At 37.9% G+C, this 25,465-nt stretch overlaps 1 non-coding gene across 1 annotated transcript; it reads left to right on the forward strand.

Moving 5' to 3' along the window:
- Positions 1-24,370: 24,370 nt before the first annotated feature.
- On the forward strand, positions 24,371-24,478 carry LOC148574117 (small nucleolar RNA R71). The gene has a single exon (XR_015906701.1). It is a non-coding gene; the product is annotated as a small nucleolar RNA R71 (small nucleolar RNA).
- The last annotated feature ends 987 nt before the right edge of the window (positions 24,479-25,465 follow it).

Raw genomic sequence — 25,465 nt, forward strand, 5'->3', positions numbered from 1 at the left:
GAGATACTTATGTAATTCATTGGTGAGAATTTCAGATAAGCGTTTGGAGATGCTTAGTTCCTTCTGAATCTCTACTTTCCTACTGCCTTCATCCAATCCTTCATACTCCTTTCTATGGCAATCTGTATGTTGGGCATCACCGTTGTCAATGGCTACATCCCGTCCTCTCAGTGAAAATGGTCCAAATGCGCTGTCACCGCACGGCTAATCATCTGTCAGTTCTCGATCATACTGGAATAGGATTCAGTAATCCTTTTGCGTCTGTCACTATGCCCAGCACTCGCGAGTTTAAAGCTCGTCACAGCCATCCCTTCCCAGATCCTACTCGGAATACCACAGACAAGGTTTAGACTTTTCGGATCTCAAGAATAGCCGCCAATAATTCTAGCCTATACCATGAAGACTCTGATCGTAGATCAGGAGGCTAAGAGATATGCATTCAAGCTTGTTTGCATGTAGAACGGAAGTGTTTGTCAGGCACGCGTTCATAAGTGAGAATGATGATGAGCGTCACATAATCATCACATTCATCATGTTCTTGTGTGCGAATGAATATCTTAGAGAAGAAATAGGCTTGAATTAAATAGAAAAACAATAGTACTTTGCATTAATTCATGAGGAACAGCAGAGCTCCACACCTTAATCTATGGTGTGTACAAACTCTACCGTTGAAAATACATAAGAACAAGGTCCAGGCATGGCCGAATGGCCAGCCCACTAAACGTGATCAAGAGATGAAAAGTGATACAAGGATAGTCTCAAAAATGATCAAAAGATATCTAACATGATAGTAAAAAGTTCTATTTTAACTAAACTAGTTACTAGGGTTATAGAAATAAGTAAATGATGCAGAAATCCACTCCCGGGCCCACTTGGTGTGTGCTTGGGCTGAGCATTGAAGCTTTCACATGTAGAGATCTTCCTTGGAGTTAAACGCCAGTTTGTAACTTATTTCTGGCGTTTAACTCTGCTTTGCAACCTGTTTCTAGTGTTTAATGCCAGAATAGGGCAGAAAGCTGGCGTTGAACGCCAGTTTGCGGTGTCTAAACTCGGGCAAAGTATAGACTATTATATATTGATGGAAAGCCCTGGATGTCTACTTTCCAAAGAAATTGAGAGCGCACCATTTGGACTTCTGTAGCTCCAAAAAATTCACTTTGAGTGAAGGGAGGTCAGAATCCAACAGCATCTGCAGTCCTTCTTCAGCCTCTGAATCTGATTTTTGCTCAAGTCCCTCAATTTCAGTCAGAAATTACCTGAAATCACAGAAAAACACACAAACTCATAGTAAAGTCCAGAAATGTGATTTTTATTTAAAAACTAATAAAAATATATTAAAAACTAACTAAATCATACTAAAAACTATGTAAAAATAATGCCAAAAAGCGTATAAATTATCCGCTCATCACAACACCAAACTTAAATTGTTGCTTGTCCCCAAGTAACTGAAAATCAGATAGGATAAAAAGAAGAGAATATACTATAAATTCCAAAATATCAATGAAACTTAGCTCCAATCAGATGAGCGGGACTAGTAGCTTTTTGCCTCTGAACAGTTTTGGCATCTCACTTTATCCCTTGAAGTTCAGAATGATTGGCATCTATAGGAACTCAGAATTCAGATAGTGTTATTGATTCTCCTAGTTCAGTATGTTGATTCTTGAACACAGCTACTTTATGAGTCTTGGCCGTGGCCCTAAGCACTTTGTTTTCTAGTATTACCACCGGATAGATAAATACCACAGACACATAACTGGGTGAACCTTTTCAGATTGTGCCTCAGCTTTGCTAGAGTCCCCAATTACAGGTGTCCATGGTTCTTAAGCGCACTCTTCTTTTTGCTTTGGACCTCGACTTTAACCGCTCAGTCTCAAGTTTTCACTTGACACCTTTACGCCACAAGCACATGGTTAGGGACAGCTTGGTTTAGCCGCTTAGGCCAGGATTTTATTCCTTTAGGCCCTCATCCATTAATGCTCAAAGCCTTGGATCCTTTCTACCCTTGCCTTTTGGTTTTAAGGGCTATTGGCTTTTTGCTCTTGCATTTTGGTTTAAAGATATTTTGGCTTTTTCTGCTTGCTTTTTCTTTTTCTTTCTCTCTTTTTTTCGCCATTTTTCTTTTCTTTTTTTTTCGCAAGCTTTTGTATACACTGTTTTTTCTTGCTTCAAGAATCAATTTTATGATTTTTCATATTATCAATAACATTTCTCCTTTTCATCATTCTTTCAAGAGCCAACATATTTAACATTCATAAACAACAATATCAAAAGACATATGCACTGTTCAAGTATTCATTCAGAAAACAAAAAGTATTGTCACCACATCAAAATAATTAAACTAATTTCAAGGATGAATTCGAAATTCATGTACTTCTTGTTCTTTTGTAATTAAAGCATTTTTCATTTAAGAAAGGTGATGGATTCATAGGACATTTATAGCTTTAAGACATAGACACTTAAATACTAATGATCATGTAATAAGACACAAACATAAACATAAAGCATAGTAAACGAAAAACAGAGAAAAATAAATAGACAAAGAGATTAAGGAAGGGGTCCACCTTAGTGAGGGTGGCGTCTTCCTCTTCTTGAAGAACCAATGGTGCTCTTGAGCTCCTCTCTTCCTTGTCTTTGTTGCTCCTCCCTCATAGCTCTTTGATCTTCTCTAATCTCATAGAGAATGATGGAGTGCTCTTGGTGTTCTATCCTTAGTTGTCCCATGTTGAAACTTAATTCTCCTAGGGAGGTGTTGATTTGCTCCCAATAGTTCTGTGGAGGGAAGTGCATCCCATGAGGCATCTCAGGGATTTCATGGTGAGGAATTTCCTCATGCTATTGTTGAGGTCCATGATCTCTTGTTTGCTCCATACTTTTCTTGGTGATGGGCTTGTCCTCATCAATGAGGATGTCTCCCTCTATGTCAATTCCAGCCGAATTACAAAAGTGGCAAATGAGGTGAGGAAAGGCTAACCTTGCCAAAGTGGAGGACTTGTCAGCCACCTTGTAGAGTTCTTGAGGTATAATCTCATGAACTTCCAATTCCTTCCCAATCATGATACTATGGATCATGATGGCCCAGTCTATAGTAACTTCAGACCGGTTGCTAGTAGGAATAATTGAGCGTTGGATGAACTCCAACCATCCTCTAGCTACAGGCTTAAGGTCCGGTCTTCTCAATTGAATCGGCTTGCCTCTTGAGTCAACTTTCCATTGAGCTCCTTCTACATATATTTCCGTGAGGACTTGGTCCAACCTTTGATCAAAGTTGACCCTTCTAGTGTAGGGACGTGCGTTTTCTTGCTTTATTGGCAAGTTGAACGCCAACCTTACATTTTCCAGACTGAAATCTAAGTATTTCCCCCGAACCATGGTAAGCCAATTCTTTGGATTCGGGTTCATACTTTGATCATGGTTCCTAGTGATCCATGCATTTGCATAGAACTCTTGAACCATTAAGATCTCGACTTGTTGAATAGGATTAGAGAGAACTTCCCATCCTCTTCTTCTAATCTCTTGTCGGATCTCCGGATATTCGCTCTTTTTGAGCTTAAAAGGGACCTCAGGGATCACCTTTTTCTTGGCCACAACTTCATAGAAGTGGTCTTGATGGACCTTTGAGATGAATCTCTCCATCTCCCATGACTCAGAGGTGGAAGCAATTGCCTTCCCTTTCCTCTTTCTTGAGGTTTTTCTGGCCTTAGGTGCCATTAATGGTTATGGAAAAATAAAAAGCAATACTTTTACCACACCAAACTTAAAAGGTTTGCTCATCCCCGAGCAAAAGAAGAAAGGAAGTAGTAGAAGAGGAAGAAAATGGAGGAGATGGAGGGAGAAGGTGTATTCGGCCAAGGGGGAGGAGTGGTGGTTGTAATGTGTGAAAATGGAGTAGTGTTGAGGGGTTTATATAGGGGTGGGGGGAAGGGTAGGTTTCGGCCATTAGGGTTGGGTTTGGGAGGGAAAAAATTTGAATTTTGGAGGTAGGTGGGGTTTATGGGGAAGAGTGGATGGATGTGAGTGGTTAAGGGTATTTGGGGAAGAGGTATGGAGGTGATTGGTGAAGGGTATTTGGGGAAGAGAGTTATGAAAAGGTGTGAAGAGGAGAGAAGAAGAGGTGGGGTAGGTGGAGATCCTGTGGGGTCCACAGATCCAGTGGGGTCAAGGAATTAGCATCCCTGCTCCAATTAGGCATGCAAAACGCCCTTAGAATGCATGTCTGGCGTTGAACGCCAGCTTGCTGCTTGTTTCTGGTGTTTAACGCCAATTCCATGCTCTGTTCTGGTGTTAAACACCAGTCTGGTGCTTGTTTCTGGCGTTTAACGCCAGCTTGATGCTTCTTTCTGGCGTTAAATGCCAGTTTGATGCTTCTTACTGGCGTTTAAATGCCAGTAAGCTCTTCCTCTTGGGTGGGCTATTTTTAATGCTGTTTTTCATTCTATTTTTTATTTTTCAGTTGTTTTTGTGACTTCACATGATCATCAACCTAAGGAAAACATAGAATAGCAATGGAAAATAAATAGATATAATTAAATAACATTGGGTTGCCTCCCAACAAGCACTTCTTTAAAGTCAATAGCTTGACAGTGAGCTCTCATGGAGCCTCACAGATGTTTAGAGCATTGTTGGGACCTCCCAACACCAAACTTAGAGTTTGAATGTGGGGGTTCAATACCAAACTTAGAGTTTGGTTGTGGCCTCCCAACACCAAACTTAGAGTTTGACTGTGGGGGCTTTGGTTGATTCTGCAGTGAGAGAAGCTTTTCATGTTTCCTCTCCATGGTTACAGAAGGAGATCCTTGACTTTTAAACACAAGGTTGTCCTCATTCAGTTGAAGGACCAACTCTCCTCTGTCCACATCAATCACAGCTTTTGCTGTGGCTAGGAAGGGTCTTCCAAGGATGATGGATTCATCCTCATCCTTCCCATTGTCTAGGATTATAAAATCAGCAGGAATGTAAAGGCCTTCAACCTTTACTAACAAGTCCTCTACTAATCCATAAGCCTGTTTCATCGATTTATCTGCCATCTCTAGTGAGATTCTTGCAGCTTGTACCTCAAAGATTCCCAGTTTCTCCATTACAGTGAGTGGCATGAGGTTTATCCCTGACCCAAGGTAACACAGAGCCTTCTCAAAGGTCATGGTGCCTATGGTACAAGGTATGAAGAACTTTCCGGGATCCGGTTTCTTCTGAGGCAATGTCTGCCTTATCAATGCACTGAGTTCATTGGTGAACAAGGGGGGTTTATCCTCCCAAGTATCATTACCAAATAAACTGGCATTCAACTTCATGATGGCTCCTAGATATTTAGCAACCTGCTCTTCACTGATGTCTTCATCCTCTTCAGAGGAAGAATAGTCATCAGAGCTCATGAATGGTAAAAGGAGGTTCAATGGAATCTCTATGGTCCCTAGATGAGCCTTAGATTCCTTTGGTTCCTCAAAGGAAAACTCCTTATTGGTCAGTGAACGTCCCAGGAGGTCTTCCTCACTAGGATTCACGCCCTTCTCCTCCTCTCTGGGTTCGGCCACACCAAGTAAGGTTATGGCCTTGCACTCTCTTTTTGGATTCTCTTCCGTATTGCTTGGGAGAGTACTAGGAGGAGTTTCAGTGACTCTTTTACTCAGCTGGCCCACTTGTGCCTCCAAATTTCTAATGGAGGACCTTGTTTCATTCATCAAACTTAGAGTGGCCTTAGATAGATCATAGACTATATTTGCTAAGCTAGATGGACTCTGCTCAGAATTCTCTGTCTGTTGCTGAGTGGATGATGGAAAAGGCTTGTTATTGCTAAACCTATTTCTTCCACCATTATTAAAGCCTTATTGAGGCTTTTGTTGATCCTCCCATGAGAAATTTGGATGATTTCTCCATGAGGGATTATAGGTGTTTCCATAGGGTTCACCCATGTAATTCACCTCTGCTATTGCAGGGTTCTCAGGATCATAAGCTTCTTCTTCAGAAGATGCTTCTTTAGTACTGTTGGATGCAGCTTGCAATGCATTCAGACTTTGAGAAATCATATTGACTTGCTAAGTCAATATTTTGTTCTGAGCCAATATGGCATTTAGAGTATCAATTTCAAGAACTCCCTTCCTCTGAGGCGTCCCATTACTCACAGGATTCCTTTCAGAAGTGTACATGAACTGGTTATTTGCAACCATGTCAATGAGTTCCTGAGCTTCTACAGGCGTTTTCTTTAGGTGAATAGATCAACCTGCAGAATGGTCCAATGACATCTTTGATAATTCAGACAGACCATCATAGAATATATCCAGGATGGTCCATTCTGAAAGCATGTCAGAAGGACACTTTTTGGTCAGTTGCTTGTATCTCTCCCAAGCTTCATAGAGGGATTCACCTTCTTGCTGTTTGAAGGTTTGAACATCCACTCTAAGCTTGCTAAGCTTTTGAGGAGGAAAGAACTTGGCTAAGAAAGCCGTGACCAGCTTATCCCAAGAGTTCAGGCTATCTTTAGGTTGAGAGTCTAACCATATTCTAGCTCTGTCTCTTACAGCAAATGGGAAAAGCATAAGCCTGTAGACCTCGGGATCAAACCCATTGGTCTTAACAGTATCACAGATCTGCAAGAATTCAGTTAAGAACTGAAAAGGATCTTCTGATGGAAGTCCATGAAACTTGCAATTCTGTTGCATCAGAGAAACTAATTGAGGCTTTAGCTCAAAATTGTTTGCTCCAATGGCATGGATTGAGATGCTTCTTCCATGTAAGTTGGAATTTGGTGCAGTAAAGTCACCAAGCATCTTCCTTGCATCTCCACCATTATTATTATTTTCGACCATATCTACTTCTTTTTCGAAAATTTCTGTCAGATTTTCTCCAGAGAGTTGTGCTTTAGCTTCCCTTAGCTTCCTCTTCAGAGTCCTTTCAGGTTCAGGATCAGCTTCAACAAGAATGTTCTTATCCTTGTTCCTGCTCATATGAAAAAGAAGAGAACAGAAAAGAAAATATGAAATTCTCTATGTCACAGTATAGAGATTCCTTATATGAGTATAAGAAGAGAAGGATGGAAGAAAGAAAAGATAAGAATTCAAACACAGAGGAGAAGAGTTGGTTCGAATTTTTTAGTAGAAGAGAAGTGTTAGTAAATAAATAAATAATTAGAAGGAGATGAGAGATGGAAGAATTCGAAAATAAAATATAATAAAAATATTTTTGTTTTTAATTTAAAATTAAAGTTAAAATTCGAAAATTTTAAAAAGACAAATGAAATTAAAAAAAAATAAAACAATTAGTTAATTAAAAAGGAATTTTGAAAAAGTGGTTAGTGATTTTCGAAAATTAGAGAGAGAGAGAATTAGTTAGGTAGTTTTGAAAAAGATAAGAATCAAACAAGATAAGATTAATTGAAAAAAGATTTGAAAATCAATTTTGAAAAGATAAGAAGTTGGAAAAGATTTTGAAATTGATTTGGAAAAAGATGTGATTGAATTTTATTTTGAAAAAAAAATTGAAAAAGAAATTTAAAAAGATTTGATTTTGAAAATTAAAGTTGATTACTTGACTAACAAGAAACAAAAAGATATGATTTTAAAATTTAAAAATTGAATCTTTCTTACTAGGCAAGTAATAAACTTAAAATTTTTGAATCAATCACCTTAATTGTTAGCATTAATTTCAAAAATATGAAATGAAAATAAGAAAAAAAATTTGAAAATAAATTTTGAAAATTTTGAAATTATGAAAGATAAATAAAAAGGATTTGATTTTTAAAAAAGATTTGAGATTTAGAAAAGACAAGATAAGCTATGTAAGAGAAGATAAGGAATTTAAATTAAAAAGTTTTGAAATTTAAATTTTAAATTTTGAATTTTAAATTTTCGAAAAAGTCAACAATATAAGATAAGGATTTGAAAAAGATTTAAATTTTGAAAAGATTTTATTTTTAAATTTGAAAATTAAATTTTAAATTTTAAATTTTAAAATTTGAATTTTGAGATTTGAATTTTGAAATTTGAATTTCGAAATTTGAATTTTGAATTTTGGAAGTTGAAATTTGAAATTTGAAATAAGATAAGATAAGTTTTTGAAAAAGATATGATTTTTTTGAAAAAGACTTGAATTTCGAAATTTTTAAAACTAAGATAAGATAAAATAGATATTTTAAAATAAAAATCTGAAATTCTTATGTAAATTTCAAAAATTACTTAAAATAAAGAGAAAAGATATTTTTTTGAATTTAATGAGGAAAGAGAAAAACAATAAAATGACAACAAACTTAAAAATTTTTAGATCAAAACAAAGAAAACAAATAATAAAACTTTGAATGTCAAGATGAACACCAAGAACACTTTGAAGATCAAGATTAACACCAAGAACAAATTTTAAAAATTTTTAAGAAAATAGAAACACAAAGGACACTAAACTTAAAAATTTTTATATTTTGGACACTAATAATTCGAAAATGTATAAGATAAACAGCAACAAACACCAAACAGGAAATTTTAAAGAAAACCAAAGATAAATTTTCAAAAATTAAATAAAAACTAACAAGAAAACACCAAACTTAAAACTTGACATGAGATTTAATCAAAGAAAAATTATTTTGGAAAAGATTTTAGAAAGAAAGACTCAAAGGAGCAACTATTCACAAGAACATAGACACATTCAACAAATGCAAGGATTAAACAGAGAAAAACTATTATATATTTTTTTTTTTTGAAAATTTTTTTCGAAAATAAAATAAAAATAATAAAAACAAAAAGCTTAAAATTAAAATAAAATTTACCTAATCTAAGCAACAAGATGAACCATCAGTTGTCCAAACTCGAACAATCCCCGGCAACGGTGCCAAAAACTTGGTGCACGAAATCGTGATTGTTCATTCCTTGGTAACGGCGCCAAAAACTTGATACGCACGTTCATAATCTTAATTCTTTGTCACAACTTCGCACAACTAACCAGCAAGTGCACTGGGTCGTCCAAGTAATAAACCTTACGTGAGTAAGGGTCGATCCCATGGAGATTGTCGGCTTGAAGCAAGCTATGGTCACCTTGTAAATCTCAGTCAGGCGGATTCAAATGGTTATAGAGTTTTCATAATTAAAAGATAAATAAAACGTAAAATAGGATAGAGATACTTATGTAATTCATTGGTGAGAATTTCAGATAAGCGTATGGAGATGCTTAGTTCCTTCTGAATCTCTGCTTTCCTACTACCTTCATCCAATCCTTCATACTCCTTTCTATGGCAAGCTGTATGTTGGGCATCACCGTTGTCAATGGCTACATCCCGTCCTCTCAGTGAAAATGGTCCAAATGCGCTGTCACCGCACGGCTAATCATCTGTCGGTTCTCGATCATACTGGAATAGGATTCAGTAATCCTTTTGCGTCTGTCACTACGCCCAGCACTTGCGAGTTTGAAGCTCGTCACAGCCATCCCTTCCCAGATCCTACTCGGAATACCACAAACAAGGTTTAGACTTTCCGGATCTCAAGAATAGCCGCCAATAATTCAGGCCTATACCACGAAGACTCTGATCGTAGATCAGGAGGCTAAGAGATATGCATTCAAGCTTGTTTGCATGTAGAACGGAAGTGTTTGTCAGGCACGCGTTCATAAGTGAGAATGATGATGAGCGTCACATAATTATCATATTCATCATATTCTTGTGTGCAAATGAATATCTTAGAGAAGAAATAGGCTTGAATTGAATAGAAAAACAATAGTACTTTGCATTAATTCATGAGGAACAGCAGAGCTCCACACCTTAATCTATGGTGTGTAGAAACTCTACCGTTGAAAATACATAAGAACAAGGTCCAGGCATGGCCGAATGGCCAGCCTCCTAAACGTGATCAAAAGTGATACAAGGATAGTCTCAAAAATGATCAAAAGATATCTAACACGATAGTAAAAAGTTCTATTTATACTAAACTAGTTACTAGGGTTACAGAAATAAGTGAATGATGCAGAAATCCACTCCCGGGCCCACTTGGTGTGTGCTTGGGCTGAGCATTGAAGCTTTCATGTGTAGAGGTCTTCCTTGGAGTTAAACGCCAGTTTGTAACTTGTTTCTGACATTTAACTCTGCTTTGTAACCTGTTTCTGGCGTTTAACGCTAGAATAGGGCAGAAAGCTGGCGTTGAACGCCAGTTTACATCGTCTAAACGCAGGAAAAGTATGAACTATTATATATTGCTGGAAAACCCTGGATGTCTACTTTCCAACGCAATTGCGAGCGCACCATTTGAACTTCTGTAGCTCCAGAAAATCCACTTTGAGTGCAGGGAGGTCAGAATCCAACAGCATCTGCAGTCCTTCTTCAGCATCTGAATCTGATTTTTGCTCAAGTCCCTCAATTTCAGTAAAAAATTACCTGAAATTACAGAAAAACACACAAACTCATAGTAAAGTCTAGAAATGTGATTTTTATTTAAAAACTAATAAAAATATATTAAAAACTAACTAAATCATACTAAAAACTATGTAAAAACAATGCCAAAAAGCGTACAAATTATCCGCTCATCAGTGAGAATTTCAGATAAGCGTATGGAGATGCTTTGTTGCTTCTGAACCTCTGCTTTCCTATTTCCTTCTTCCAACCATGCGTTACCTCCTTCCATGGCAAGCTGTGGGATCCTCTCAGTGAAAATGGTCCTCTACGTTTTCTGCACGGCTAATCAGCTGTCAGATTTCTCGTCTCGGATGAAAAATACCAGGTACAGCTACCGCATGGATAATCATCTGTCGGTTCTCGCTAGCGTCAGAATAGAATCCATTGATCCTTTTGCACACTGTTACTTGCACCCAACATTCGCAGGTTTGAAGCTCGTCACAGTCATTCCTTTCCGGATCTTACTCGAAATACCACAGACAAGGTTTAGACTTTTCGGGTCCCAAGAATGGCTGCCAATAATTCTAGCCTATACCACGAAGATACTAATCTCACGGACTCGGTCTGTATATTAGACATCCAAGAGAATATACCCCAGCTGTCATCCAATGACTACGTTGAACATCATGTAGACCGCTTTGTGGTTGTCAGGCACGCGATCTTGGCTAAGCGAGTAACGAAGATTGGGTGATTGTCATGGGTCACCCCTTCATTATAACTTAACTAAATCAAGTACGAGAGTATATCTTGGAGAAGAAGTAGGCGTGAATTGAATAGAAAACAGTAGTAATTGCATTAATTCATGAAGAACAGCAGAGCTCCACACCTTAATCTATGGGGTGTAGAAACTCCACCGTTGAAAATACATAAGTGAAAAAGGTCTAGGCAAGGCCGTGAGGCCAGCTCCCAAACGTGGATAATGGTCTATGATAGCATGATCAAAGATATAAATACAATAGTAAAAAGTGCTATTTATACTAAACTAGTAACTTAGGTTTATAGAAAATAAGTAACTAAGTGCAGATAGTGCAGAAATCCACTTCCGGGACCCACTTGGTGTGTGCTTGGGCTGAGCATTGAAGCTTTTTCATGCATAGGCTGTTCCTGGAGTTAAACACCAGCTTTGGTACCAGTTTGGGCGTTTAACTCCAATTCTGGTGCCAGTTTGGGCGTTTTACGCCAAGATGTTTTAGGCTGTCTTTGAACGCCAGTTTGGGCCATCAAATCTCAGGCAAAGTATGGACAATTATATATTGCTGGAAAGCCCAGGATGTATAGTTTCCAACGCAATTGAGAGTGCACCAATTGAGCTTCTGTAACTCCAGAAAATCTACTTCGAGTGCAGGAGGTCAGAATCCAACAGCATCTGCAGTCCTTTTTCAGCCTCTAAATCAGATTTTTGCTCAGGTCCCTCAATTTCAGCCAGAAAATACCTAAAATCACAGAAAAATACACAAACTCATATTAAAGTCCAAAAATGTAATTTTTGAATAAAAACTAATCAAAATATAATAAAAAGTAACTAAATCATACTAAAAACTATGTAAAAATAATGCCAAAAAGGGTATAAATTATCCGCTCATCAGTCTCCTTGATGTCCAAGATCGGCATGGTATAATTCTTTTAATATTCAGATCTTTGAATATGACAAGATTACCATTCTGCTGTCCCTTGTCTCTAACATGACGAAAATGCCTTCCTGAGCATGTATCATCCTCTCCCTCTTTAAAAAGATTCGTCCTCGAATCTTGAATGAGAATCTCTTCTTCACGGTAATACTCAATCATTTTTTTATTTCTTTTTTTTTTTTGCAGACACTGACTTTAAGATAGAATAATTGCAGACACAAAATTAAATAAGAATTTTTTCTTTCGTTTTTTTTTTTTTACTTTAAGGTGTACATAAATTAAAGAGAAAAAAACAAAGAGACTACTAAACAAGACCCATGGAATGTGTAGATAAATAAGAATTTACCTACGACCTGTAACCAGATGATAAGAATTTAAAAGGATAGATAAATGGGATTTTCCTACTAGACCTCTAAAAAATATGTTCTTAGCAACCTAGGTCACTGAAAGGATTTTCCTATTAGACCTCTAAGAAACTTGTTCTTAGCAACCTAGGTCACCGGAAGGATTTTTCCTACTAGACCTTCAAAGAACCTGTCCTTGACAACCTAGATCAGAGGGACAAAAATTGAATCACTCAATCTTCTCCATGCATAAAGCACTAAGGAAATTTTATTCATCAAAGTTGTTCCAAATGGTCTAACCAAAGGTGTTTAAATAGGCCCTTAACAAACTAACAAAAAGATAAAATAAGACTTTAAAATTTAAATCAGATTTGATCTTAATGGATTAGATTAGATTTGATTTAAAATTTAAAATTTCTAAAACTATGATAACTAATTTAAATCAGATTTGATCTTAATGGATTATACCAGATTTTATTTAAATTTAAAATTCCTAAAAATACTACTAAGCAAATCAAAACTAAAACAAATCTTCTAACAAACTTTAACTGCAAAACAAACTAAAACAAAGGCCTACAAAATTCGAATTTTAATGATAAATTATGCCTCCTACAAAATTTGAAAAGCATTATTAAGCTTCTTGCTGTCCTGACTTAGCCCAATGGGCCTTGTGAGCTACCGCCATTTCAGCACCACTATTTTTGAGACGAGCTATTGGTCTTTTTGATGTCCAAGATTGGCATGGTATAATTCTTCTAGTATTCAGATCCTTGAATATGATAAGATTACCATTATGTCCCTTATCTCTAACATGACGAAAATGCCTTCCTGAGCACGTATCACCTAGTAATTATTATTGCAGAACTTTCCAAGAATCAATAAAGTTTTATACAGGAAACTAGAGTCTCACTCAGAAACTTGGAAGTTCAAATAGGTTAGTTAAGAGAACAACCACTAGAGAGGCCCTCTAATACTTCTCTCAATTACGCAGCACCTAATCCGAAAGAAGAATACCAGGCCGTAAAAACTAAGAACTGGTAAGATAGCAGGATCAGAGACCGAGGCTAGTGAGGAACAAGTTGAAAAAGAGACCCTGGAGAGGAAAAATGAAGAGGCAGAGCACGACCCCTCTAGGCATCCAGACAACGCCTTCCCAGACACTCTTGACACACATCCTGTGTTGTCCAAGGCTCCTGAATACAAGCCTAAAATGCCATACCCTCAGAGACTTCAAAAAGCATCGAAGGATAACCAATTTTTCCAAATTTTTGGAGACCTTTAGGAAGCTTTAGATCAACATCCCTTTTGCGCCCTTGAGCAAATACCTCTTTATGCCAAATTTATGTAGGAGTTGTTGAGTAAGAAGAGGGATTGGAAAGAAAGTGAGATAGTGGTACTGACTAAGGAATGCAGTGTAATCATCCAGAAAAATCTCCCAGAGAAGTGACGTGGCAAAAATTAGTCGATTAAGAAATTAGTATGAGAAATACGTTGCAAGTACAGTTCTTAACCAGCAAAAATCCGCTTATCAATTTAGAAAGAGTGTCACAATTTTTAGAATAAAAATACTGGGAGTAGAAATCCCAGGTCGTCCCCCAACGAGTTGACAAAAGAGTGCAGCTTATTGGTCAGAGGTTTTCCAAGAAATTTTGAGTTTGAGGAACAGAAAAAATAAATAATTGTAAATTTAAGCAATGGAAATTAACGAGAGAATTTATATATTTCAAATAAAAGCCTTGACCGGGAGAAAAGTAATTGGAAGTTCTATCCTTGTTGAATTTTCCCAAGTGTAATAATAAAAGGTTGTTGTTCTACTTGGTCATCCCTTACTTAATAAGGGAAAGTCAAGTAACTAACTAGCCAACTCTATCACCCAAGTCCTAATCCTCTCCTAAGGGAGGATTAGAGTCAGAGACTAGAGAGTCAGCCAACAACTTCCAATTAAGATTAACACTTGAGTATTCCAACTCAAGGTTCTCCTCTTAATCAACTCCCAATCAAGTTAGGGAACTACTCCATTGACATGGAAATTACTTGCATAGAATTAAAAAGGGAATAAAAGAAAGACATGATAAATAATAATTGAAATTTAATTAAAAGTAAAAATGGTTCTTCGCATTAATAAATTCTAAAAACAATCCAATTGTAACTCTAAACAAAGATTAAGGATATGGAAGAGTAAGGGAATAAGAAAACAAACTAGAATAATAGCAACTTTAATGGAGGTAATGACTCTTCTCAATATCCAAAGCAAAAATATAAAACTAGAAATATATGAATGTAAAAGAAAACCTAGAAGAAGAGTAATTTTTCTCTCGGATTCAAAAATAAACTAAAACTATGCTAATGAGAATGTGTCTTGAGTCTCTGCTGTCCCCTGGCTCTAGTCTGTGTTTCTGGGCCGGAAATTGGGTCCAAACTCGGCCCAAAATCGCCCCCAATATTTTTTGCAACTCCTGCAGATCGCGCATGTCACACGTACACGTTAGTCACGCATACGCGTTGCTGGTCATCTTCACGTGTCCCGCGTACGCGTCAGGTATGCGCACGCGTCTCCGTGTAAAATCATCCATGCGTACGTGTCAGGTGCACACAGGCGTCACTGTAAATTTCTCTGAATTGCGTGCTCGCGTAAGCCATGTGTGCGATCGATACTCGCTGGTTATCTCCTTAGTTTCTTGTGTTTCTTCCATTTTTGCAAGGTTTCTCTCCATCCTCTAAGCCATTCCTGCCCTATAAAGCCTGAAACACTTAACACACGGATCACGGCATCGAATGGTATGAAAGGGAAATTAAAATACACAAATTAAAGGCTTAGGAAGCAAGTTTTCAATCATAGGACAAAACATAGGAAGGAATTGTAAAATCATGCAAATAGTATGATTAAGTGTGCAAAGAATTGATAAAAGCCACTCAAATCAGCACAAGATAAACCATAAAATAGTGGTTTATCAAACTCCCCACACTTAAACATTAGCATGTCCTCATGCTAAGCTCAAGGAGAGAAAATAAATGAATGGGGGAAAGTAAGACTCATAAGATGCAACCTATATATGAATGCAACTATATGCTAAGATGGTTCTGCATACTTGGTTAAAAGTAAATAAGTTCTTCAAAACAAACTTAAATCAGATATCACTAATTCAAATCATACAGTAAATACAAGTAGACTTGTATGAAGACAGCTCATGAAAGCAGGGAACATAGAATCAAGCATTGAACCCTCACTGGTAGTGTATGTGCACTCTAATCACTCAAGTGTATGGGGTAATTCACTCTAGTCTTCTCTAGTCATGCTTTCTAAACTTTGTTCTTCACCTAACCAATCAACAAATATTTAATGTACCAATGCAAACATCATGAGGTCTTTTCAAGGTTGTAATGGGGCTAAGGTAAAGGTGAGGATATATGTATGGCTAAGTAAGCTATAAATTGAATCCTTGACTAACCTAAACTCTCACATATACACACACTCTATATACTTCTAAAATCAGGCCTTGCTACCCAAAATTCCCACTTTTGCATTTCATACTCATGCATTAACTCTTCTTTAATTGTATCACACATGTATTGATCTTTCATTAGCTTAACATTGGGGTAATTTTGTCCCCTTATTTATTTATTTAATTGAATATTTTTGGTTTTTTTTTTAAGATATAAAAGTAAATATAACATATCAATGCACATGGATTTTTATTTTTCTGGTCTCACATGAGTAGGTACCCAAATTCCTAATATTTTATCAAAGTAGAAACATAACACATTCCCTATTAACCCATGTTCCCATAGTTTTCTCACACTTAGTTGATACACAATCTCTATCTTAAGATAACCAAAGATTCAATTTGGGGTAATTAATTTGTTTTTCTGCTTAAGGCTAGTGATGTGGTAAAATATAGAACAAGGGGGATAAAAAGGCTCAAGGTGGCTAACAAAGGTAATTGAAAAGGTAGGCTATTTGGGATAAGTGAGTTAATAACAAATGATGGCCTCGATCATATGCATGCATATAAATACATTAAACATTGGACATATAGGATGGAACAAAGCAAAGATTGCAATCATAGGGAAGAAAACACACAAGAAAAATATTATGGTTAAATAGTGTAACCATGTAATTAAACTCAAATCTCACAGGTTGTGTGCTCTTAGCTATAATTCATGTTCCAATTTATAGTCTTCAAACAAGTTTAACACAAATTTTTCAATTTAAATTAGTAAAATATTATAAAATAGAGTCTTAAAAAGAAGTTTATCACTTTAACCAAGCAAACATACATGCAAACAATTATTATCATGCAATCTATTCTATCTAACAAAAGAAAAACTAAAATATTGGTGTTAAGAGAGAGAACTTACCTCCGGAAGTCAGGTACTGACCGACCTCTCCACACTTAAAGCTTGGCACCGTCCTCAGTGCCATCAGTTAGGAACAAATGGGGGCTGGTAACAGCATCTCCACAGTCGAGGTTGTCATGGCTCCCAATGCTGGTAGGTGAAGTGGAGTCCGGAGTGTCTGGTTCTTCTTTAGGTGGGTGATTGCCAACAATTAGCTCCTTGAGGTATGTAAATTGGCGCTTGTTACGGCACTCCATTCCCTTTGCCTGCCGGTTAAGCCGGTCCAATCTCTGAAGTATCTGAAGGAGCAGCTGATTTGTTGAAGGTGCTTGTGATGTGGAAGGAGAAGGAATATCTCCCGCCGGGTCTGTAATCTGGCTGGTAATGGCTGCTTGGGGTCTAATGTACTTCCCGTTGGGGATATACTGATCGTCCCGCGAAAGTATGGTCTTGGTGTCCCCAGCTCTGTAGGAGACTCCGGCTGCCGAGATTAGATCTGAAACCAAGGCGGAAAAGGGTAGGTTGCTCGCAATCTGTACGTGTCCCATGGCGTGCCGGAGGTGTCTTGGTAAGTTGAGAAGCTAGTCTGTAAGGATACACCAGAGGAGAACAGCCATGTCTGCAGTGAATGAGGACTCGTGAGTGCTCGGAAAGACATAGTGGGACATAATCTGTGCCCACACTCGAGCCTCCAAGGTAAGTGCTGAAGCCAATATGCCCTTAGGTCGGGATCGATGGTATCCATATATCCATCTGCTGCCAGGTTGTGCTATAAATCTGAGGACGGCGTCCCAGTTAAATTGGTATGTCTGGTGCTTGAAAGAGGCTTCTTGGTATGCGTCCAATCCTTCTGGGGCAAGGGGGAGATCTAAAGCGCGCTGAATGGCCCCTTCAGTTATGGAGACTTACTTCTGACGGACATAGACAGACTGCAGGGCTGGCATGTGAAAATTGGAGTAGAATTCAACTACCCATGAGAGGTTAACCTGCCGTGGCTACCTCCGTACGAATCCCCATTATTTGTGCTCAATGCGGGGCTCAACAAACTCAACAATGTGGGTAGGGAGGACGAGTAGGTGCTCATTATTGTAGTTCCACTCAGCCATGATGGGGAACATCTGCTCACAGTAGCGGTTAGGGAACCGCACAGTGTCCCTTGCTGGAGAGGCTTTCTCGGTTTCATCGACCTTGATGATCCTCTTGACCCGCTTTGTTGATGGCTTGACTGATGTTGAGGATAGTTCCGCAGCTGGTGCTCTTTTCGTTCCTGTCCTCGCCAGTGGCTTATTAGAGGCTTTCTTTTTACCATTCCTGGTGGTCATCCTAAAAAGGGATAAAAGAAAGGGACGTGAAATCAAGTAGCTAGAACCGGGAGGAGAAAAATACAAGTGATAATCAATGCCAAGGTAAAGAAGAATGTCGTAAATATATGGTCGCGACTCCATGTAATCAGGACATCAATGGAAATATAGCATGATAAATTAAGACAATTAGATGCAAGATGTTTATTAGCATGCTGGCAAAGGCATGAGTAGCATAGATCAAGCATTAATTGCTCAATTTGATTATCAAATGTAACAAACTAACAATCACATTTGTATTGACAATTATTTTTAATTAATAAAAGGTTGCAAAGATTTTGTGAAAAAACAAGCAATAAAGTAGAATAATAGAATAATTAGGAATCCACAATGCCATATGGATTTTTCACAAACACTTGGTAGGCATGTAAAATATGTTAGGAAAAGTATGAAATTCAACATGCAAGCAACCCAAAAATTAATATTAATTGTCAAATCACTTCCTAATATATCCACAAGCAAATATAGAAGAGAACAATCACCCATGTAGATGTCTAACACCAATTAAAAGAATACAAAAAGAATAGAAAAAAATAGTAAGAAGGAAAGAAAGAAGAAAGGAAAAATAAGTAAATGCAATAATTTAAATGAAGAATAAAATAGTAGAGGAGAGAAAGAAAAGAAACCTGATGAGCAAAAGGAAAAGAGGAGGAAGACAGAAGTGGAAGGTAAGAAGGGAGAAGAAGGAAGGAAGAAGAAAGAAGGAAGAAGTAAGAAAGAATAAAGAAAATAGGATTTAGGGGGAAAGGAAACGGAAACTGGGCGGCGTACAGGTTAAAGTGAGGTGGCATATTGGTGCACGAAATTGTGATCCCTGATAATGGCTCCAAAAACTTGGTGCTCTAATCTTAATTCATAATTTGCCACAACTTCGATACAACTAACCATCAAGTGCACTGAGTCATCCAAGTAATAAAACCTTACGTGAGTAAGGGTCGATCCCACGGAGATTGTTGGTATGAAGCAAGCTATGGGCATCTTGTAAATCTCAATCAGGCGGATAATAATTGATTATGGAGTTTTCGAAAATAAATAATAAATAAATAGAAAATAAAGATAGAAATACTTATGTAATTCATTAGTGAGAATTTCAGATAAGCGTATAGAGATGCTTTCGTTCCTCTGAACCTCTGCTTTTCTGCTGTCTTCATCCAATCAATCCTACTCCTTTCCATGGCAAGCTTTCTGTAGGGCATCACCGTTGTCAATGGCTACTTCCCATCCTCTCTTGTGAAAATGGTCCAATGCGCTGTCACTGCATGGCTAATCATCTAGAGGTTCTCGATCATACTGGAATAGGATTTACTATCCTTTTGCGTCTGTCACTACGCCCAGCACTCGCGAGTCTGAAGATCGTCACAGCCATCCCTTCCCAGATCCTACTCGGAATACCACAGACAAGGTTTAGACTTTCCGGATCTCAGGAATGGCCATCCATGGGTTCTAACTTATACCACGAAGATACTAATAACTCAGACTCGGTCCCCTGTATTAGATATCTAAGAGATACTCATTCTAGCTTGTTTGCATGTAGAACGGAAGAGTTTGTCAGGCACGAGTTCATAAGTGAGAATGATGATGAGCGTCACATAATCATCACATTCATCATGTTCTTGGGTGCGAATGGATATCTTAGAAGCGGAATAAGTTGAATTGAATATAAAACAGTAGTACTTTGCATTAAATCATGAGGAACAGCAGAGCTCCACACCTTAATCTATGGAGTGTAGAAACTCTACCGTTGAAAAATACATAAGTGAAAGGTTCAGGCATGACCGAATGGCCAGCCCCGATACGTGATCAATATGATCCAAAGTTGAACTAAAAATCATAAGATGTCTAATACAATAGTAAAAAGTTCTATTTATACTAAACTAGCTACTAGGGTTTACAGAAGTAAGTAATTGATGCATAAATCTACTTCCGGGGCCCACTTGGTGTGTGCTTGGGCTGAGCTTAAAGTTTACACGTGCAGAGGCTTCTTCTGGAGTTGAACGCCAAGTTGTAACGTGTTTTTGGCGTTCAACTCTGGTTCGTGACGTGTTTCTGGCGTTTAACTCCAGACTACAGCATAGAACTGGCGTTCAACGCCCTTTTGCATCATCTAAACTCGGCCAAAGGATAGACTATTTTATATTGATGGAAAGCCCTGGATGTCTACTTTCCAACGGAATTGGAAGCGTGCCATTTTGAGTTCTGTAGCTCTAGAAAATCCACTTTGAGTGCAGGGAGGTCAGAATCCAACAGCATCAGCAGTCCTTCTTCAACCTCTGAATCTGATTTTTGCTCAAGTCCCTCAATTTCAGCCAGAAAATACCTGAAATCATAGAAAAATACACAAACTCATAGTAAAGTCCAGAAATGTGAATTTAACATAAAAACTAATAAAAATATCCCTAAAAGTAACTAGATCCTACTAAAAACATACTAAAAATAATCCCAAAAAGCGTATAAATTATCCGCTCATCACAACACCAAACTTAAATTGTTGCTTGTCCCCAAGCAATTGAAAATCAAATAGGATAAAAAGAAGAGAATATACTATAAATTCCAAACTATCAATGAAACATAGCTCCAATCAGATGAGCGGGACTTGTAGCTTTTTGCCTCTTGAATAGTTTTGGCATCTCACTTTATCCATTGAAGTTCAGAATGATTGGCATCTATAGGAACTCAGAGTTCAGATAGTGTTAGTGATTCTCCTAGTTCAGTATGTTGATTCTTGAACATAGCTACTTTATGAGTCTTGGCCGTGGCCCTAAGCACTTTGTTTTCCAGTATTACCACCGGATACATAAATGCCACAGACACATAATTGGGTGAACCTTTTCAGATTGTGACTCAGCTTTGCTAAAGTCCCCAATTAGAGGTGTCCAGGGTTCTTAAGCACACTCTTCTTTTGCTTTGGACCTTGACTTTAACCGCTCAGTCTCAAGTTTTCACTTGACACCTTCACGCCACAAACACATGGTTAGTGACAGCTTGGTTTAGCCGCTTAGGCCAGGATTTTATTCCTTTAGGCCCTCCTATCCACTGATGCTCAAAGCCTTGGGATCCTTTTTCTTTACCCTTGCCTTTTGGATTTAAGGGTTATTGGCTTTTTGCTCTTGCCTTTTGGTTTTAAGAGCTTTAGCTATTTCTGCTTGCTTTTTCTCTCTTTTTTTTTCGCTATTTTTTTTTTCTGCAAGCTTTGTATTCACTACTTTTTCTTGCTTCAAGAATCATTTTTATGATTTTTCAGATTATCAAATAACATGTCTCCTTGTCATCATTCTTTCAAGAGCCAACATATTTAACATTCATAAACAACAACTTCAAAAGACATGTGCACTGTTCAAGCATTCATTCAGAAAACAAAAAGTATTGTCACCACATCAATATAATTAAACTAAGTTCAAGGATAAATTCGAAACTCATGTACTTCTTGTTCTTTTGAATTAAAACATTTTTCATTTAAGAGAGGTGATAGATTAATAGGACATTCATAACTTTTAAGGCATAGACACTTAAATACTAATGATCATATAGTGAAGACACAAACATAGATAAGCACTTAACATAAGAAAACGAAAAAAAACAGAGAATGTAAGAACAAGGAATGAGTCCACCTTAGTGATGGTGGTGTTTTCTTCTTGAGGAACCAATGATGTCCTTGAGCTCTTCTATGTCTCTTCCTTGTCTTTGTTGCTCTTCCCTCATTGCTCTTTGATCTTCTCTAATTTCATGGAGGATGATGGAGTGCTCTTGGTGCTCCTATCCTTAGTTGCTCCCAATAATTATGTGGAGGAAGATGTATCCCCTGAGGTATCTCAGGGATCTCTTGATTTGCAGTCAAATGTTCTACCACTGAGCTATAGACCCTTGATGGAAGCTTTTGTCTTCCCTTTCCTTTTTCTAGAGGTTTCTCTGGCCTTAGGTGCCATCAATGGTTATGGAAAAATAAAAAAAGAACTATGCTTTTACCACACCAGACTTAGAATGTTGCTCGCCCTGGAGCAAAAGAAGAAAGAATAGAAGAAGAAGAAGAAGAAGATATGGATGTGAGTGGTGAAGAGGTGATGGGGAAGAGAGATCTAGGATTATGAGGAGGTAAGGTGAGTGGAGGTATGTGGGGATCCTGTGGTGTCCACAGATCCTGAGGTGTCAAGGATTTACATCCCTGCACCAATTAGGCATGTAAAACGCCTTTGCATGCAATTCTGGCGTTTAAACGCCGAATTGATGCTTGTTCTGGGCGTTCAATGCCCAGATGCAGTATGTTTCTGGCGTTGAACGCCAGTTCTATGCTTGTTTCTGGCGTTCAGCGCCAGCTTTTCTCAGTGTGCATTTCTGGCGTCTGAATGCCAGGATGCTGCTTGTTTTTGGCGTTCAACGCCAGATCCATGCTCTGTTCTGGCGTTGAACGCCAGCCAGATGCTCCTTACTGGCGTTTAAACGCCAGTAAGCCCTTCCTCCAGGGTGTGATTTTTCATCTGCTGTTTTTTATTCTATTTTTAATTTTTCTATTTATTTTGTGACTCCACATGATCATGAACCTAATAAAACATGAAAGAACAATAAGAATGAAAATAAAATTAGATAAATAAAAATTGGGTTGCCTCCCAACAAGCACTTCTTTAATGTCAATAGCTTGACAGTGGGCTCTCATGGAGCCTCACAGATGTTCAAAGCATTGTTGAGACTTCCCAACACTAAACTTAGAGTTTGAATATGGGAGTTCAACACCAAACTTAGAGTTTGGTTGTGGCCTCCCAACACCAAACTTAGAGTTTGATTGTGGGGGCTCTGTATGACTCTGTTTTGAGAGAAGCTTACTGTGCCTCTTTTCCATGTTTACAAAAGGATGACCTTGAGTTTTAAACACAAGGGAGTCCTCATTCAATTGAAGGACTAGTTCACCTCTGTCAACATCAATCACAGCCCTTGCTGTGGCTAGGAAGGGTCTTCCAAGGATGATGGATTCATCCTCATCCTTCCCAGTATCTAGGATTATGAAATCAGTAGGGATGTAAAGGTCTTCAACCTTTACTAACATGTCCTCTACTTGTTCATAAGCCTATTTTCTGGAATTGTCTGCCATCTCTAATGAGATTTTAGCAGCTTGTACCTCAAAGATTCCCAGTTTCTCCATTACAGAGAGTGGCATGAGGTTTATCCCTGACCCAAGGTCACATAGAGCCTTCTCAAAGGTTATGGTGCCTATGGTACAAGGTATTAGGAACTTTCCAGGATCCTGTTTCTTCTGAGGCAATCTCAGTTGATCCAATGCATTTAGTTCATTGGTGAACAGGGGAGGTTCATCTCCCCAAGTCTTATTACCAAATAAATTGGCATTCAGCTTCATGATTGCACCAAGGTACTTGGCAACTTGCTCTTCAGTAACATCCTCATTCTCTTCAGAAGAAAAATACTCCTCGAGTTCATGAATGGCATAAGGAGGTTTAATGGAATCTCTATGGTCTCTAGATGAGCCTCAGATTCCTTTGGTTCCTCAGAGGAAAACTCCTTATTGATCACTGGATGTCCGAGGAGGTCTTCCTCCTTGGAATTCACGTCCTCCCCTTCCTCCTTGGATTCGGCCATGATGATGATATCAATGGCCTTGCACTCTCCTTTTGGATTTTCTTCTGTATTGCTTGGGAGAGCACTAGGAGGGGTTTCAGTGATCTTCTTACTCAACTGGCCCACTTGTGCCTCCAAATTTCTAATGGAGGACCTTGTTTCGTTCATGAAACTCAGAGTGGCCTTAGATAAATCAGAGACTAAATTTGCTAAATTAGAGGTATTTTGTTCAGAGTTCTCTGTCTGTTGCTGAGTGGATGATGGAAAAGGCTTGCTATTGTTAAACCTGTTTCTTCCACCATTATTAAAGCCTTGTTGAGGCTTTTGATCCTTCCATGAGAGATTTGGGTGATTTCTCCATGAGGGATTATATGTGTTTCCATATAGTTCACCCATGTAATTTACCTCTGCTATTGCAGGGTTTTCAGGATCATAAGCTTCTTCTTCAGAAGATGCCTCTTGAGTACTGTTGGATGCAGCTTGCATTCCATTCAGACTCTGAGAAATCATATTGACTTGCTGAGTCAATATTTTATTCTGGGCCAATATGGCATTCAGAGTATCAATTTCAAGAACTCCCTTCTTCTGAGGCGTCCCATTACTCACAGGATTCCTCTCAGAAGTGTACATAAACTGGTTGTTAGCAACCATGTCAATAAGTTCTTGAGCTTCTGCAGGCATTTTCTTTAGATGAATGGATCCACCTGCAGAAGTATCCAATGACATCTTAGCTAATTCAGACAGACCATCATAGAATATATCTAGGATGGTCCATTCTGAAAGCATGTCAGAAGGACACTTTTTGGTCAGTTCTTTGTATCTCTCCCAAGCTTCATAGAGGGATTCACCTTCTTTCTGTCTGAAGGTTTGAACATCCACTCTAAGCTTACTCAGCTTTTGAGGAGGAAAGAACTTGGCTAAGAAAGCCTTGACCAGCTTATCCCAAGAGTTCAGGCTATCCTTAGGTTGAGAGTCCAACCATATTCTAGCTCTGTCTCTTACAGCAAACGGGAAAAGCATGAGCCTGTAGACTTCAGGATCTACTCCATTAGTCTTAACAGTATCACAGATCTGCAAAAATCTAGTTAAGAACTAAAAAGGATCTTCAGATGGAAGTCCATGAAATTTGCAGTTCTGCTGCATCAGAAAAACTAATTGAGGTTTCAGCTCAAAATTGTTTGCTCCAATGGTAGGGATGGAGATGCTTCTTCCATGTAAATTGGAATTTGGTGTAGTAAAGTCACCAAGCATCCTCCTTGCATTATTATTATTTTCGGCTTCCATCTCCTCTTCCTATTCGAAAATTCCTGTAAGGTTGTCTCTGGATTATTGTATTTTAGCTTCTTTTAGTTTCCTTTTCAGAGTCCTTTCAGGTTCAGGATCTGCTTCAACAAGAATGTTCTTGTCCTTGCTCCTGCTCATATGAAAAAGGAGAGAACAGAAAATAATAATAGGGATCCTTTTTGCCACAGTATAGAGGTTCTCTTGTTGTTAGTAGAAGAAGAAAGGGAATAAAGGTGAAGAAGAATGGATAATCCAAACACAGGGGTGAGGATAGGAGCAGTGATTTGAGATGAAGAGAAGTGTTAGTAAATAAATAAATAAATAGAAGAAGATGAGAGAGAGAAGTTTTCGAAAATAATTTTTGAAAAAGAGTTAATGATTTTCGAAAATTAAGATAAAATTAAAATTAAAATTAAAAATTGAAACAATAAATTAATTAAAAAGAATTTTTGAAAAAGAGGGAGGTATTTTTGAAAATTAGAGAGGGATAGTTAGTTAGGTAGTTTTGAAAGAGATAAGAAACAAACAAAAAGTTAATTAGTTAGTTGAAATAAATTTTGAAAATCAATTTTTAAAAGATAAGAAAATAAG

This window comes from Arachis ipaensis, chromosome B2 (genome assembly GCF_059453495.1).
Source record: "Arachis ipaensis isolate K30076 ecotype BB chromosome B2, ASM5945349v1, whole genome shotgun sequence".
Classification (NCBI taxonomy): Eukaryota; Viridiplantae; Streptophyta; class Magnoliopsida; order Fabales; family Fabaceae; genus Arachis; species Arachis ipaensis.